Source organism: Balaenoptera acutorostrata, chromosome 12, assembly GCF_949987535.1.
Source record: "Balaenoptera acutorostrata chromosome 12, mBalAcu1.1, whole genome shotgun sequence".
Classification (NCBI taxonomy): domain Eukaryota; kingdom Metazoa; phylum Chordata; class Mammalia; order Artiodactyla; family Balaenopteridae; genus Balaenoptera; species Balaenoptera acutorostrata.
The window spans coordinates 61,880,231-61,897,870 of NC_080075.1; the positions used below are offsets into that span (position 1 = coordinate 61,880,231).

At 40.3% G+C, this 17,640-nt stretch overlaps 1 long non-coding RNA gene across 1 annotated transcript in view; it reads right to left on the bottom strand.

Moving 5' to 3' along the window:
- Positions 1–3,216: 3,216 nt before the first annotated feature.
- Positions 3,217–17,640, bottom strand: part of LOC130709393 (uncharacterized) — a 35,675-nt gene continuing 21,251 nt past the window's right edge. The window contains exons 3-4 of the long non-coding RNA XR_009009931.1: positions 13,472–13,570; positions 3,217–3,344 (exon numbers count right to left, since the gene is read on the bottom strand). This is a non-coding gene — a long non-coding RNA (uncharacterized LOC130709393). The remainder of the gene's footprint in view (positions 3,345–13,471; positions 13,571–17,640) is intronic.

Sequence of the window (17,640 nt, forward strand, 5' to 3'; positions counted from 1 at the left end):
TTCAAACCTGGATTATTGCCCAGAAGTAAAGTACATCCAAATATCTGATATTCTGACATTTAATAAAAGTTTGAATTATATTTGCAGTCCCCTGTGATTTAATTTTCTTGAGCTCAATATTTAATAAAACAATAGAAAATTATTACAAGTATCTTGTGCCATTCAGAAACCACTAGATATGAGCCTCGTTCTGGGGTCAGACGGTAAGAGATTAAATCCCAATTTAGCCACATACTAGTTGTCTGACTAGCAAATGACTCAACCTGTCTGTCCCTCAGTTCTTCTCACCAGCAAAACGGGAATTATCCTCGAATCTATTTACCACGGCTGTTGTGAAGATTAATAAATGATTATATACAAATTGCTTCGAGCACTGCCTGTTTATATTATAAAGAGGACTCAGCAGAAGTTAACTAAGGTTATTATTTTTTAAAGTGGAACCGGGCTACTCACTCTTCTCGTTTTGTTTCTTTGCTTGTTTGTTTCAAATAGCTGTACAAACATCTGCACACTTTCCCAGTTTGTTTCAAATATTCTTCCAAATAAACTCTTTCTAGAAAGAGGAGAATTGAACCGATAACAGACTTCAACACAGAGAATCTGAAGTTATGTGGTTTGAGAAGATACCCAGTGAGGCATCTGAACCTCAGATCACAGAGAAATCTGACTTTAAGGCAAACTTAAAAATGGGCATCGGCCTCTGAGTTCCAAACCTGAAAGAACTTCCAGAAAGCACAAAGAAAGAAAGAGCTGGTGAAGAAAGTAATGCGATAATAATATTGCTTAGGTCTCCCTCTGCCCTCTCTACTGTAAGCCCCGTGATAGCAGGAAAGATGGCACATTTGCCTTTTCATCCTCAAGGCCAGTAGAATCTCAAGGACCGAGAGGGCACTGGGTGAACGCTGGCTGGTTGTTTAAATGAATGAAATTAGAAATGGACCAAAGACACGGCACTGAGCTCATAATGCATCTTCATGCGTGCTAGCACTGGATCAGAGCAAAGTACTTGTGGAAATATTGCTAGCTGGGGACAGGGATCTTGCTTCATTTTCCAGTAAAATTTTGTTGGGGGCTTTGTTTTTCTTCCTGGATCTCTGATTCTTTAGGTAACAAGAGCACATAATAGGAAGAAATCCCATTTATTGAGTTTAAATGTGCCAGGAACTATGTGAAGCACAATACAGTTGATCTAATAGTTCTTGGCTGAACTATTACTACTGTACTAGTTTTACAAACTGTGAAGATGGAGAACAGAAAGGTTAAGTGAATTTTTTAAGATCACACAGCTAACAGGCAGCTGACATAGGCCTGAAACTCAGCTTTATCCAACTCCTAAAGACCTCCTTTTAACCACTGCATTGCATTAAACCCTCCTAAAGTCACAAAATATCAGAGACTAGGAGGATCTTGTGTATTTTACAGGTAAGGAAACTGAGACCAGAGGTGTGCGGTGCCTTGCCAAATACAGCCTGGTTCATCAAAGCAGAGCCTAGGAGTTGAACTTAAGACTCTTATCTGACAATCCAAAATGATTTCCCCTGTACCTAATCACTTCCTTTTTAACAAAAGCAGCCTTATTCTAACTTTGGTAAACCCAATCAATCTCTTTACTGAATGCTAGAGAGAATTTCCCTTCCAGAAATGACTTACTCTTGTTTCATAAGCTCAATCAGTTCTTTTGTAATCGAAAATATGCACCACAAAATAAATTCCATGGGTTAGTAGTCTAAGCACTCGTTTTTGGTTTTTGGTTTTTTCTTTCCCCCTGCCTTCAAGGTCACCACTCAGAGCATGCTGCCTGAGACAGACTCCTTTCCAGGGGCTGGGACTGATGGAGAATAAGGAGAAAAAAAAAGACAAAGTGCAAATCTATTTTCACAGTCAGATCTAGCATTCACCAGATGATTGCCACGTAATAGATGTGGGTGACAATAGTCACCCAGTGAGGTCTAGCATCTTAACCAAGATGTCTATTGTGTCCAATCCATTTGTTAAAGATGGTCTTACTACACCGACCATGTGATGATTAAGGCATTGTTCACCAAACCAGGCATTATGACTGATGTTTAAAAAAAAAGTACATATGTGCAAAATGCAAATCTGACTACCGCAATAATAATCCTGTCTTTGTTTAAAGGGAGATGCTATTCCAGCATATATGTGGGGCTGTTCTACTCCAGCAGTGATGGAGGTTGGATCACAGGCCCGACACTCACTCTCCTGTTAGAATCAAGGGGTGTCTTCACAACAGAGGGAGGAGAGAAGATCCAGTTTATGGATATAGGACAAGGGAAATGGACAAGGGATTTATATAGTCTCTTCAGAATCACCAGCAGAGCCCCCCAGTAAAAGTGTCCTTTGCATGTAGCTTATGTGGCAAAATGTTGATGATTACTGAATGTGGAGGATGAGTAAAAGAGTCTATTATTCTGTTCTCTCTGTTTTTGTGAATTTGAAAACTTTCACAATAAAGGTTCTTGTTTTTTTTTTCCTTAAAGTAATCCTTTCCTTGGGAAGAAGCTTCCCAGAGTCCTGTATTAGTGATGACACTCCTCTAGGAGGCAAGGATTAGTAGAGGGCACTGGACTTGAACTCAGAAGTCCGTGACCTTAGCATCCAGCAATCTCCCGAGCCACAGAACCTTGAGGGTTCAACCTTCCCTAACTCCTACTTTGTTTCATATTCTCCCCTCCATTTGCTCCCATCATACAATAGTCCTTATCATTTCGTATTTCCTTTGCCTTCTTCCCCATTCCCCCAGGAGTACAAGAACTCCTTGAGAGGTGGTATCACGACCCATTTAATGCTAAATCACCAACACCTAGTATGACGTCTGTATGTATCCAATGCTCAGTAAATACCTACTCAGTCAAAGAAAAAAAGCAACTGACGTTAAGTATACATTTATTAGCAGTACCCATTTCCTATTTTTGTTGCCAAGATTGAGACCACTTAGCACAGTGGTTGGTGTGTAGTAAGTACTCATTTAATGGTGGCTGCTTTAATAACAATTATTATTACTACTATCATTATTATTACCCACCTATCATATGCTATTTAATCATGACCCGAAAGAAAATTCTCACAGAGGACCCAGTCACACCATTACTAAGTGACAGAATTCGAACCTAAGACCATCTGTGGCCAAGGTTCATGCTCTTAGCTCTGCATCATTCTGATTTATTTCTCATAGATGGGCCTAAAAAAAGCCAAAGGATCTCAGTTGTGGATTGTTATCCTCACCAACAGGATGTCAGATTCTAGAGGCAAGCCACCTGGCACTTTCCATGGCTGGAAGGAGGAGGCATCAAACTGTTCCAGGCTGCTTAAACTCAATTTAATCCCTGAGTGAACAGAGAGAAACAAATAGCAGTCACTATAGTGCACGTGGTTGAAATAAATGTATATTTCGCTTGAGTCAGCAGTTCTCTCCCCCAAAATGCATTAGTGTTAGTTTACTGTCCATATACTTTTCTCTTTAGACTTAATCATCACTATATTAAATCACATGGGGGCCGCTAGTCCAATAGCACAGGTGTGAATTAAATGTTAAGAGAACACTGGACTGAAACAATTTCCTTTTCCTTCATCTGCGCTTGAATTTCCCTTTTCCTAAGGAGCTGTGGATGGCAGCTGTCAGGGAAGACTACGGGTGAGGGTGACAGGCTGGGCAAGAGGTGCAGTAAGAGATAATCAGTCTATGAGCTCTGCCTGTTTCACTAACTTGGTGAGCTCAGACCAGTCATTGCTGCTCTTTATGCTTCTGTTTGCCCAGCCATAAATGAGAAAAATCATGCACAGTGAGAGTTGGGAGTTTGCATTTGCAAAGTACACTGAAAACCCACATAAGAGTTAATAAAAATTTATTACACATGCAAATCTCCATATTGTTACACCCCTTCCTTAAGAAGGTGTCAAGACAAGGGTCATATGATATCTCTTATATGTGGAATCTAAAAAAGATACAGGGCTTCCCTGGTGGCGCAGTGGTTGAGAATCCGCCTGCCAATGCAGGGGACACGGGTTCGAGCCCTGGTCCGGGAAGATCCCACATGCTGCGGAGCAACTAAGCCCGTAAGCCACAACTACTGAGCCTGCGCTCTAGAGCCCATGAGCCACAACTACTGAGCCCGTGCGCGCTAGAGCCCGTGCTCCACAACAAGAGAAGCCACCGCAATGAGAGGCTTACGCACTGCAACGAAGAGTAGCCCCCCCGTCGCCGCAACTAGAGAGAGCCCGCACGTAGCAACGAAGACCTGACACAGCCAAAAATAAATTAATAAATAAATTAATTAATTTTAAAAAAATAAAAAAGATACAAATGACCTTATTTGCAGAACAGAAACAGACTCACAGACATAGAAAACAAGCTCATGGTTACCAAAGGGGAAGTGGGGGAGGGATAAATTAGGAGCTTGGGATTAACAGATACACATTACTGTATATAAAACAGGTAAACAAAAAGGTCCTACTGTATAGCACAGGGAACTATATTCAGTATCTTGTAATAACCTATAATGGAAAAGAATCTGAAAAAGAATATACATATATATACACACACACACACACACATACATATAAAACGGAATCACCTTACTGTACACCAGAAACTAACACAACATTGTAAACCAACTCTACTTCAATTTAAAAATTTTTTTTTAATTTTTAAAAAATTTTTTTAAAAAAGAAGCTCTCAAGAAAGCCCAGATTTTCTTAACTTCATTCGAGTACGCCTTCCCAGCCCACATCTGAAGAGCATCAGGGAGCCACAGCCAGCCATTCTCAGGCAGAATGTAACCTTAGGGTCCTTTTGGCTCCCAGAGATCAGATACGTCCTCCTTGCGATGTGTTTTCCTTGTGAACTCAGCCAGGGACCTAGAACTGGACTTCCAGGACCAGCCCTCAGATACTTCTTTTCTAAACGTATCACCCAGACCATCAGATAAAATTATAATTGCATCAAACAACCTAGATTAAGCTCACATTTGTAGCTTTCTGGGAAACTTAGAGTGAAATTCAAAATTACCTCCCTAGCAAAGGAAGGGAGGTCCTTAAAACAACAAAATGAATCACTGATGTGGCAATAAGGGTTAAAGGCAGCAGTGCCTCAGATCCTGAAAGGTTTGCCAATGTCTTCAAAGCTCAGTGGCTTTACCTCCTTCCATGGGTTGCGTTTTGTTTGTTTTTTTCCTTTTCTTTTCAGCCGCACCCGCCGGCATGCAGGATCTTAATTCCCTGACCACGGATTGAACCCACACCCCCACCATCACCACCCCACCCCCGCAGTGGAAGCACAGAGTCTTAACCACTGGACTGCCCAGGAAGTCCCATGTTGGGGCTTGTTTTAAAAGAATATGAAGAACCTTAAGCTCCTGGGAAGTCAGATATTTCCCTCTTCAACAGCAAGCCTTCCCGGGAGATAATAAGGAGCTCCCCTTCCACCTACACACATGAAATAAAAATAGGAAAATAGTGGGAAAAATAGGAGATAGTAGAATGGATGAGGACCAAATATGCAGAAAGCAAAAGAGAAATCAAAGGAACCAGAAGGTGAGCTTTTAACAAGTTACTGACCTGGTAGGAAAGTCTACAAATTGCGATGCTAATGGAATTCTGAGACAACTTCCTGAAGGAGTCCATAGCCCTTTAATCATGAACAAAAGGGAACAATGGATCAAGACACCCAGAAGAGATATGCACCCAGCCCTGAGAGTTAGGGAGGAAAAATTTGTCTTGCCCTTGTGTGATGAGCAAAAGCTAAACATAACTACTTCTGTAATGAGTTGACTAGTTGAATGAACACTAAATCAACTCTACTAAGCACACTGTGCTGTCTTCAAACACCCACTCATGTTTTTAATCTTCAGTTCGAGAATCCTAACCAGGTATTATTTACAGCAGCAAAAACTGAAACTGACAGATCCTAAATGCCACCTGACATTCACACTGGTGGTTAGGTCAGCCTAGATTGGAAATACCTGCACACTCTCCAGCACAAGGAGAAAATGTGTAAACACCACATAGAAATGACCATATCCAGGCTCCATGCTCCCTTGTTGGTCTCTAAAACCATTGCTGTGATTCTTCACCTATTTTGCCTCTCCTCACATCACCTTCATGGCCACCTCCCCACCCTCTTCCCTACAAATAACACTCCTGTTCTCAGAGTTTGCAGTAATCTGGTTAAAGTAATTTACATTAAATTATGTATTTTTGATACCCTTAACCTTTCCAGAATAATTTTCATTTTTAAAATAGAAGACCTAGAGTCTGTCCCATCAGGAAACTTGCACAAGCCTCTTAGATAGCCTCATCCACCAGAGGGCAGACAGCAGAAGCAAGAAGAACTACAAGCCTGCAGCCTGTGGAACAAAAACCACATTCACAGAAAGACAGACAAGATGAAAAGGCAGACGGCTATGTACCAGATGAAGGAACAAGATAAAACCCCAGAAAAACAACTAAATGAAATGGAGATAGGCAACCTTCCAGAAAAAGAATTCAGAATAATGATAGTGAAGATGATCCAGGACCTCGGAAAAAGAATGGAGGCAAAGATCGAGAAGATGCAAGACATGTTTAACAAAGACCTGGAAGAATTAAAGAACAAACAAACAGAGATGAACAATACAATAACTGAAATGAAAACTACACTAGAAGGAATCAATAGCAGAATAACTGAGGCAGAAGAACGGATAAGTGACCTGGAAGACAGAATGGTGGAATTCACTGCTGCGGAACAGACTAAAGAAAAAAGAATGAAAAGAAATGAAGACAGCCTAAGAGACCTCTGGGACAACGTTAAACGCAACAACATTTGCATTATAGGGGTCCCAGAGGAGAAGAGAGAGAGAAAGGACCCGAGAAAATATTTGAAGAGATTATAGTCGAAAACTTCCCTAACATGGGAAAGGAAATAGCCACCCAAGTCCAGGAAGCACAGAGAGTCCCATACAGGATAAACCCAAGGAGAAACACGCTGAGACACATAGTAATCAAATTGCCAAAAATTAAAGACAAAGAAAAATTATTGAAAGCAAAAAGGGAAAAACGACAAATAACATACAAGGGAACTCCCATAAGGTTAACAGCTGATTTCTCAGCAGAAACTCTACAAGCCAGAAGGGAGTGGCATGATATACTTAAAGGGATGAAACGGAAGAACCTACAACCAAGATTACTCTACCCAGCAAGGATCTCATTCAGAGTCGATGGAGAAATCAAAAGCTTTACAGACAAGCAAAAGCTAAGAGAATTCAGCACCACCAAACCAGCTCTGCAACAAATGCTAAAGGAACTTCTCTAAGTGGGAAACACAAGAGAAGAAAAGGACCTACAAAAACAAACCCAAAACAATTAAGAAAATGGTCATAGGAACATACATATCGATAATTACCTTAAACGTAAATGGATTAAATGCTCCAAACAAAAGACAAAGGCTTGCTGAATGGATACAAAAACAAGACCCACATATATGCTGTCTACAAGAGACCCACTTCAGACCTAGGGACACATACAGACTGAAAGTGAGGGGATGGAAAAAGATATTCCATGCAAATGGAAATCAAAAGAAAGCTGGAGTAGCAATACTAATTGCTACTAATTGCTAATTACAAGAGACAAGGAAGGACACTACATAATAATCAGGGGATCAATCCAAGAAGAAGATATAACAATTTTAAATATATATGCACCCAACATAGGAGCACCTCAATACATAAGGCAACTGCTAACAGCTATAAAAGAGGAAATCGACAGTAACACAATACTAGTGGGAGACTTTAACACCTCACTTACACCAATAGACAGATCATCCAAAATGAAAATAAATAAGGAAACAGAAGCTTTAAATGACACAACAGACCAGGATTTAATTGATATTTATAGGACATTCCATCCAAAAACAGCAGATTACAATTTCTTCTCAAGTGCGCACGGAACATTCTCCAGGATAGATCACATCTTGGGTCACAAATCAAGCCTCAGTTAATTTAAGAAAATTGAAATCATATCAAGCATCTTTTCTGACCACAACACTATGAGATTAGAAATGAATTACAGGGAAAAAAAAAGTAAAAAACACAAACACATGGAGGTTAAACAATAAGTTACTAAATAACCAAGACATCACTGAAGAAATCAAAGAGGAAATCAAAAAATACCTAGAGACAAATGACAATGAAAACACGATGATCCAAAACCTATGGGATGCACCAAAAGCAGTTCTAAGAGAGAAGTTTATAGCTGTAAAACCCTACCTCAAGAAACAAGAAAAATCTCAAATAAACAATCTAATCTTACACCTAAAGGATCTAGAGAAAGAAGAACAAACAAAACCCAAAGTTAGCAGAAGGAAAGAAATCTTAAAGATCACAGTGGAAATAAATGAAATGGAAACAAAGAAAACAATGCAAAGATCAATAAAACTAAAAGCTAGTTCTTTGAGAAGATAAACAAAATTGATAAACAATTAGCCAGACTCATCAAGAAACAGAAGGAGAGGACTCAAATCAATAAAATTAAAAATGAAACAGGAGAAGTTACAACAGACACCGCAAAAATACAAAGCATCCTAAGAGACTACTACAAGCAACTCTATGCCAATAAAATGGACAACCTGGAAGAAATGGACAAATTCTTAGAAAGGTATAACCTCCCAAGCCTGAACCAGGAAGAAATAGAAAATATGAACAGACCAATCACAAGTCATGATATTGAAACTGTGATTAAAAATCTTCCAACAAACAAAAGCCCAGGACCAGATGGCTTCACAGGTGAATTCTATCAAACATTTAGAGAAGAGCTAACACCCATCCTTCTCAAACTCTTACAAAAAATTGCAGAGGAAGGAACACTCCCAAACTCATTCTATGAGGCCACCATCACCCTGATACCAAAACCAGACAAAGATACTACAAAAAAAGAAAATTACAGACCAATATCACTGATGAATATAGATGCAAAAATCCTCAACAAAATACTAGCAAACAGAATCCAACAACACATTAAAAGGATCATACACCACGATCAAGTGGGATTTATCCCAGGGATGCAAGGATTCTTCAATATACGCAAATCAATCAATGTGATACACCATATTAACAAATTGAAGAATAAAAACCATATGATCATCTCAATAGATGCAGAAAAAGCTTTTGACAAAATTCAACACCCATTTATGATAAAAACTCTCCAGAAAGTGGGCACAGAGGGACCCCACCTCAACATAATAAAGGCCATATATGACAAACCCAAAGCAAACATCATTCTCAATGGTGAAAAACTGAAAGCATTTCCTCTAAGATCAGGAACAAGACAAGGATGTCCACTCTCACCACTATTATTCAACATAGTTTTGGAAGTCCTAGCCACGGCAATCAGAGAAGAAAAAGAAATGAAAGGAATCCAAATTGGAAAAGAAGAAGTAAAACTGTCACTGTTTGCAGATGACATGATACTATACATAGAGAACCCTAAAGATGCCACCAGGAAACTACTAGAGCTAATCAATGAATTTGGTAAAGTTCCAGGATACAAAATTAATGCACAGAAATCTCTTGCATTCCTATATACTAATGATGAAAAATCTGAAAGAGAAATTAAGGAAACACTCCCATTTACCACTGCAACAAAAAGAATAAAATACCTAGGAATAAACCTACCTAGGGAGACAAAAGACCTGTATGCAGAAAACTATAAGACACTGATGAAAGAAATTAAAGATGATACCAACAGAAGAATCAATATTGTGAAAATGACTATACTACCCAAAGCAATCTACAGATTCAATGCAATCCCTATCAAATTACCAATGGCATTTTTTACGGAACTAGAACAAAAAAATCTTAAAATTTGTATGGAGACACAAAAGACCCCAAATAGCCAAAGCAGTCTTGAGGGAAAAAAACGGAGCTGGATGAATCAGACTCCCTGACTTCAGACTATACTACAAAGCTACAGTAATCAAGACAATATGGTATGGGCACAAAAACAGAAACATAGATCAATGGAACAAGATAGAAAGCCCAGAGATAAACCCACGCACCTATGGTCAACTAATCTATGACAAAGGAGGCAAGGATATACAATGGAGAAAAGACAGTCTCTTCAATAAGTGGTGTGGGGAAAACTGGACAACTACACGTAAAAGAATGAAATTAGAACACTCCTTAACACCATACGCAAAAATAAACTCAAAATGGATTAGAGGCCTAAATGTAAGACTGGACACTATAAAACTCTTAGAGGAGAACATAGGAAGAACACTCTTTGACATAAATCACAGCAAGATCTTTTTTGATCCACCTCCTAGAGTAATGGAAATAAAAACAAAAATAAACAAATGGGACCTAATGAAACTTCAAAGATTTTGCACAGCAAAGGAAACCATAAACAAGACGAAAAGACAACCCTCAGAATGGGAGAAAATATTTACAAATCCACGGACAAAGGATTAATCTCCAAAATATATAAACAGCTCATGCAGCTCAATATTAAGAAAACAAACAACCCAATCCAAAAATGGGCAGAAGATCTAAACAGACATTTCTCCAAAGAAGACATACAAATGGCTAAGAAGCACATGAAAAGCTGCTCAACATCACTAATTATTAGAGAAATGCAAATCAAAACTACAATGAGATATCACCTCACACCAGTTAGAATGGGCATCATCAGAAAATCTACAAACAACAAATGCTGGAGAGGGTGTGGAGAAAAGGGAACCCTCTTGCACTGTTGGTGGGAATGTAAATTGATACAGCCACTATGGAGAACAATATGGAGGTTCCTTAAAAAACTAAAAATAGAATTACCATATGATCCAGCAATCCCACTACTGGGCATATACCCAGAGAAAACCATAATTCAAAAAGACACATGCACCCCAGTGTTCATTGCAGCACTATTTACAATAGCCAGGTCATGGAAGCAACCTAAATGCCCATCAACAGATGAATGGATAAAGAAGATGTGGTACATATATACAATGGAATATTACTCAGCCGTAAAAAGAAACGAAATTGGGTCATTTGTTGAGACGTGGATGGATCTAGAGACTGTCATACAGAGTGAAGTTAAGTCAGAAAGAGAAAAACAAATATCGTATATTAATATCACATATGTGTGGAACCTAGAAAAACGGTACAGATGAACCGGTTTGCAGGGCAGAAATTGAGACACAGATGTAGAGAATAAACGTATGGACACCAAGGGGGGAAAGCGGCGGGGGGGTGGTGGTGGTGGTGGGATGAATTGGGAGATTGGGATTGACATGTATACACTGATGTGTATAAAATTAATGACTAATAAGAACCTGCTGTATAAAAAAATAAATAAAATGTAAAAATTTTTTAAAATAATAAATAAATTAATTTAAAAAATAAAATAAAATAGAAGACCCATTAACTTCAATTGATGTTCAAGGTAAAGGTTTTAGTTACATGCAGATGATTTTTTTTTATATTAGAGTGTTTTAGTAGAGATAAAAGTTACTGAAAGCAAGTCAAGCTACTGCAAGCCAAGAGGGAATCTGTATTTCATTCTTCTGTCTTCCTGTATACCATTTTAACAGCTTCTTCATCCACATGGCAGAATATAGCTGCCCCATGCTCTTGAGATTCCATATTGCAATTCTAGAGACAGACTGGCTACTCTAAATACCATTTTTAATTTACAGAGAGAAAATCTGACTGGCACAGCCTGGCTTCCTTTGCAGCCAGGGACACAGGTATGACAAAGCCCAACCATGAATACTAAGGTCCAACCTAGGGGTAGGGAATTGTATTGTATTGTATTGGTGGCTATCGTATAGGCTGAATGGACATCCTAAAAGCTATGTGCTATAAAAGACCTTCCCACAGAACCTCTGAATCTGTGTTTTCCAAATTTCTCTGATGGTAGAATCATCAGGCCCTTGCCTGAAGAGTCTGAATCAGTGGGCCTGGAATGTTTGTTTTTAGTGAATACATCAGGTGATCATTATCATGAGGGAAGCTTGGGAAACCCTGTTAAATCAAACCAGAGGCGACTGCCTATACAGAAGGACATCTCTGACCCGTGTAGCCAAGCTCCACCATCCTGCATTCCTCAGCATGTCTTGACCTGTGGTTCTCAATGAGCCTACTGTCACCTCAATCTGATCTCTTGGGAGTCTTCTATCCTGAATCATTTTCAAAGTCCCAGGAAGTAATTGTGAGGAGACTCAAAACTACCCACACTTCAACGTGAACAGGAGATAGGGGTCCATCCTTTCAATGCTGGATGTAAAGCAAGGATTAAAAAGAAACAGTCAACTTCCCATACAGATTCCTCTCCCCCTTCTTAGAGATTAGGATAGTATGAAAAACTCTCTTCCCTTAACAACTCCAACTGCTTTGACATCTTTCATATTCTCCCTTCACCCCTAACCCACCATTTCAGCCAACTAGGTATTCTGGTCTCAGACATTTTATCACATAGCTTGGAAGATCGATTCGCCTCTCCAAGAACACCTTCCTAAAGGACAGGGTAACAAACTAAAGGCTTAGCTTTACATGTTGTTTGAAGACTCAAATACTATTATCCTAATAATGCGATGCTGGTTTACCTTCAGGTTGGGGTAATCAACTAAAGGACGCCACTAGAATAAGGAACAAGCAGACATTTAATGACAACTGCCAAAATCTTTTTCCTGTGTAAAGCACAGTTGAGGTTTTCAAAAGACATATGTTGCAAAACCAGAGATACAAAAGGCCAGTGAACATGTGAAAAAACTGCTCCACCTCAGCCAGAACACAAATTAAAAGAACAATGAGCTCAATTTTTACCTATAAAATTAGCAAAGATAAAAAAGAATAATCCCCAGTGCTGGTGAGGTTGTGGGAAGGTTTACTCCCTTGCCAGTAGGAGTCTGAACTGGGACAGCTTTTCCAGAAGGTAATTGGGGTATGTATTTCTAAAGCCTTAAAAATGGCCACACTTCTTAACATAGCAGTTTTGCCTTTTAAGAATTTATCCTAAAAAAAGAACTAAGACTGGGCACAAAGATTTATGACAAAGTTGTTCATTACATTGACTATACTGGCAAATACCTGGAGGAAAGAAAACCCACCAACAGAAAATGGTTGAGCAAATCGAGGCAGAGCCATACAATGGATATGCTGATTGTATCACCATCACGAAAACTGAGGAGGTACGATATTATTTATAGGCAGGGAAGTATGTTGGCAAAATAGTAAAAAAAAAAAAAAAAAGCTACAAGAGGTATGATCTCATTTTTATTTTTAAAAAATGTAGTAGAACATTTGGGCAGGGTTGCCTCCTCTATAATCCATTATTTGGAATTACCCCCATGACCCTACTGAAAGGGATAGCCTTCTTGCCTTTGTTTTAATAACGCCTTGACTTTGGCTGATTAATATGAGAGATCAGTGAATAGCCTAGAATTCTCTGATTGGAGAATTAGAAATAAGAGACACAAAACCATGCTCACGTGATGGCTGACGTGTGAAATGAAGGATGTTGTCCCATCAGGGCTGGGGTGGCCATTTTCATTCACCCATAAGCAGAGGAGTAGTGGAGACAGCCTTGCCTGCAGAAGGGAGAGGAAGAGAACAGAGAAACAGAACGTGTGCTTCAAGAGAGTGCGATGGGTGAAAGGAGGGGTGACACTAACTCCCTCCGCCCCCACTTTTAAATAACTCCCCTTTCCTTGAGCTATCTTGAGTCATATAAGAGTAAACCTCCAAGTTTAACAGACATTATTCCTAAAAGACGGTATTTCAGATCAATTTTATGGTCTCAGTTTTGCTTTTTGGTATTTTTTTTATTGTAACATATGAGATGAAAGGTCAGAAAACCTGCACTCCAGCCAGGATTATGCCATTAACTATGTGATTTGGGGAAGTCACTCCACCATCTAGATTCTATGGGACTTTTAAGCAGGAAATCCCAGGCTTTTTGGAAAGGACAAAGCAAACCCATGGGGGTAGGACCCACAGAACTCCCTATCTGCCCATCTTGTAGATGGCTCAAAACCCAAGTGAAAAAGACTGAATCACGTCCTGCCAAAGAGTGGCAGCCTAGATGTGAATCCTGGTTCTCCTACTTAGGGCATGTGGGTTTGGGCAAATTGCTTAATGATTTTATATCTCAGTTTTCTTATCTGTAAAGTGGCATTAATTCTAATACTGCCTCCTTAGAACTGCTGAAGGATTAAAATGAGGTAAGTTGTGTAAAGTTCTTAGCCCAGTGCCTAGAACATAAAATAAGGATTAGCTGTGGTCCCCAGAGGCCCTGTTCAAGGAAAGGGTGTTCCTTCCTCTCCAAGAGACACACTAGTCCCCTAGGCCAGTGCTTCTTAAACTTCAGCGTGCCTAGAATCCCCTAAAGATGTTGATAACATGAAGATTTCGGGGTGGGCCCTGAGAATTTGCATTTCTAACTATTCCTAGGTAAACCTATGCAGGTGGTCCACCAGGTGGGTAGTGTTAACAGTTCTGCCTCAGAGAACCCCTAACACATAAAAGCTTTTCATACCTGTTTCCAATATGCAAAGCACCTTCAATCAACCAGAAAGCTTTAAGAGTGGGGCCTTTTAATTACTTAGATGTTCTCATTAAATTGGGGTTAAACATCACCATGTTTTCAGTTTCAGCTCATGGAGCAACTGTTTCTAAAATATATTATTAGTTCACTTTTTGGCTTTGGTAAGTTCAGGACATAATTCAGTCTTTCTTTGATGATTTGTGAGGCTCTTCAGACGCTTGCAGCGCCTCGGGTCATTCATTTTAACTGCCTGGCTTCATAGACACAGGAGTTATGGGATAAGAAATTGGACTGAACTTGTTCAGACCCAGAGCATAGGCTGTACTCCACTGAAGGGTTTTACGTGTTTCTACTAACTCTTTGGAATGAGTGTCTTTGCTGGCCGTAAAGTGAAACGAAGGATGCTATTCTGGTTACTTGAAGGGCCCAATCGCGCTCCAAATAGTTGAGCGATATATATACACACCGCTACAGAATAACACTGTGGCAGGGATGCAGGCAGGGACTCCCTGCCCTCCTATGGAGGGCGCTAAAGGACGTATCCCTGGGAAGCATTCAACCTTGAGGACGCCAGGAGCCCTTTCACCTCATCACTTATGCAAATACTCCTTTCTCCCCAGTCTTGTCTTAACAAAGAATTAGGGCAGCTTCAAAGCCGTTTCTCAAATAAACAGATTCATGACTGCTGCTACTGAACATTCAGGAAACCTGTTTTTCTTTACTTGTGGGGGTTTTACAGAGAATTTCTGCTCCATGGAGTGGTCACTTCTCAAGCTGTTTCAAACTCACAAGATCTATTAGTGACCACATGAACCACGTCTAGCCTTGCGTGGCTATTTTTCTCAATTCAGTTATATTTCCTTCCTTCTCCTCCCTCCCCCTCCGTCCTTTCTTCTTTTCCTCTTTCTCCTCCCTCCCAGGCATTCTTACTGAGGCACGACACACTCGCAGAGAAGGCTGCACCTTCTCTCCCATCCCCGCTGTTTCCCATCTTTGCCCTCTGAGGTTTCTCTGTTAATACCAGTTCTGTTCTTGTAGGAAAACTTGGTCTCCTTTTGATATATTTAAGTCAGGCCCCATTTCGCCCAGATATTTCTCTGACTCTGAATCTTTCCAAATGTCTGCAGGTCTCGGCACACAGACTTACTTACCAAAGCCTGCTGACCAATGCTCCTTTTGGAGCCTGAGATTTATCAAGTCTGACCCTCCCTTCCATTTTGGCCGTCAGCAGACATGGGTGTGAGTGTCTGCTTGTACAACCCTGCAGCACCACCAATACCAACCCAAAATAAACACAAATCTAACTCCAGTAGCTTTGAAGAATCATGTAGATTAGTGCTATCCAGTAGAAGTATAACACCAGTCACATTATGTTTTAAACGTTCTAATAGACACAGTTTTTTAAAGTAAAAAGAAACAGGTAAAATTAACGTTAATGATATATTTTAACCCAATATATTAAAAATACTATCGTTTCAACAAGTATTCAATGTAAAAAATTATCAATGCAATAGATATTTTACATTCTTTTTCCTACACTAAGTCGTCAAAATCCAGTGCGTATGTTACACTTGCTGCGCATCTCAATTCGGACCAGCCACACTTCAACAGCTCAATAGCCAAAGGTGGGTCCTGACACCCACACTGGAAAAAGCACAATGTAGATGTTTACTGTGATTTTCATGAAGGAGCAGGGTGAGAGGTTTTACAAGCATATCATAAAGGCTACATCCTTAAAATCTTTCTTAGACAACTCTCTCCACCCGAGTGCTAAGAATCTCTCAGCCCGCTCACCCCCCAACTCACCCCCTCACTGCTTTGTTCTGTTCTTCCTCTTCCCTCCTCCTTCTCAACTCACCATTCCTGCCCTAGGCCCCCTGACACTGAAAATGCTTCTCTGACTGCATTTCCTCCAAAAATTAGTCCTCCTGGAATTGTACTGAGTAAAATTATCTATTTTGTTGGCTGATTCTTAAAGGTTCCCGGTTCAGCCAGCACCTGCTCACCAGTCTCCCAGGTTTCTCATGGGTGCCTGGGTGAGCACAAGTGATCCCCAGCCGGAAACAGATGAGCCACTCTTCAGATGCGTGGGGACTTCACCAAGGCAACCGAATCTGCCTGCAGTGAAAATGCTCCTGCTAACCAGCCCACACTGCAGAGCCCTTCTCAGGACCGCTGCCAGCACTGCAGCTCTAACAGGCGAGTTACTGAGAAGAGAAAGGGTTCTGCTCTATGGCAAACGCCATTCCCTCCCTCCGACACCTAGAGTCTCGGGAACGAGCGAGTAGAGAACATGGAGGCAAAGCAACAGTCCCTGGACCCCAGTTCTGTTATATTCAGCTGTAGGGACTACAAATTAATCACAATCTGTTTGTACAACTTTTCTGTCAATACCAGTTATATCTACTCTGTTTCTCTAAGACTCAGTCAGATGGGCTGTCCCCCAAAGACAATGCAGGTGGAGTTCCAGCTTCCGGTGGTGAGAATGGATTTGCTCACGTTCAGCCCTATCTTCCCTTAAGATTCCTTTTGAAGCTCATAGTTTCAAATCATTTGGTTGGAATGAAGATGGAAAACTTTGCTCATGAAATAGATCCTCTATCTATGGAAAACAGATACACAGCGTAACTAAGTAAGTAGCCTTGACCTTCTTGAGACACTGTTGGATCTAACTGAATGGACCCTCATTATTACCATATCCACACAAAAGATATGATTGGACCAGGCAAGATCTACCCCCAAATGACCCAAATCTTCACAGGAATCAAAATCTACTCAGACTCCCAAGGGTCATCCAGATCGAAAGAGACCTAAAGCTAGTCTAGGAAGCCGCTGAAGTTTTCTAACCCAGTGCAGTACTGGCAGAGATGGGTCACCCAGGGAGAGCATGGATCTGAACAGCTCTGTTCGGCATCTTTCACGTCATATCAAGCACTCAGAGAAAACTTGGGCTGAAGACTTGCCTACGCTCAATACAACCTCTTGTATCTAAACATTAATAAATATCCAGGAAATATCAATTGTTCTTTTCTTCTTTCCCCAGCTGAATCGCATCCTTCTAACACTGAATGGCTTTTTAATATCTGTGACACACTCCCCCTCCTGTGTCTGCCA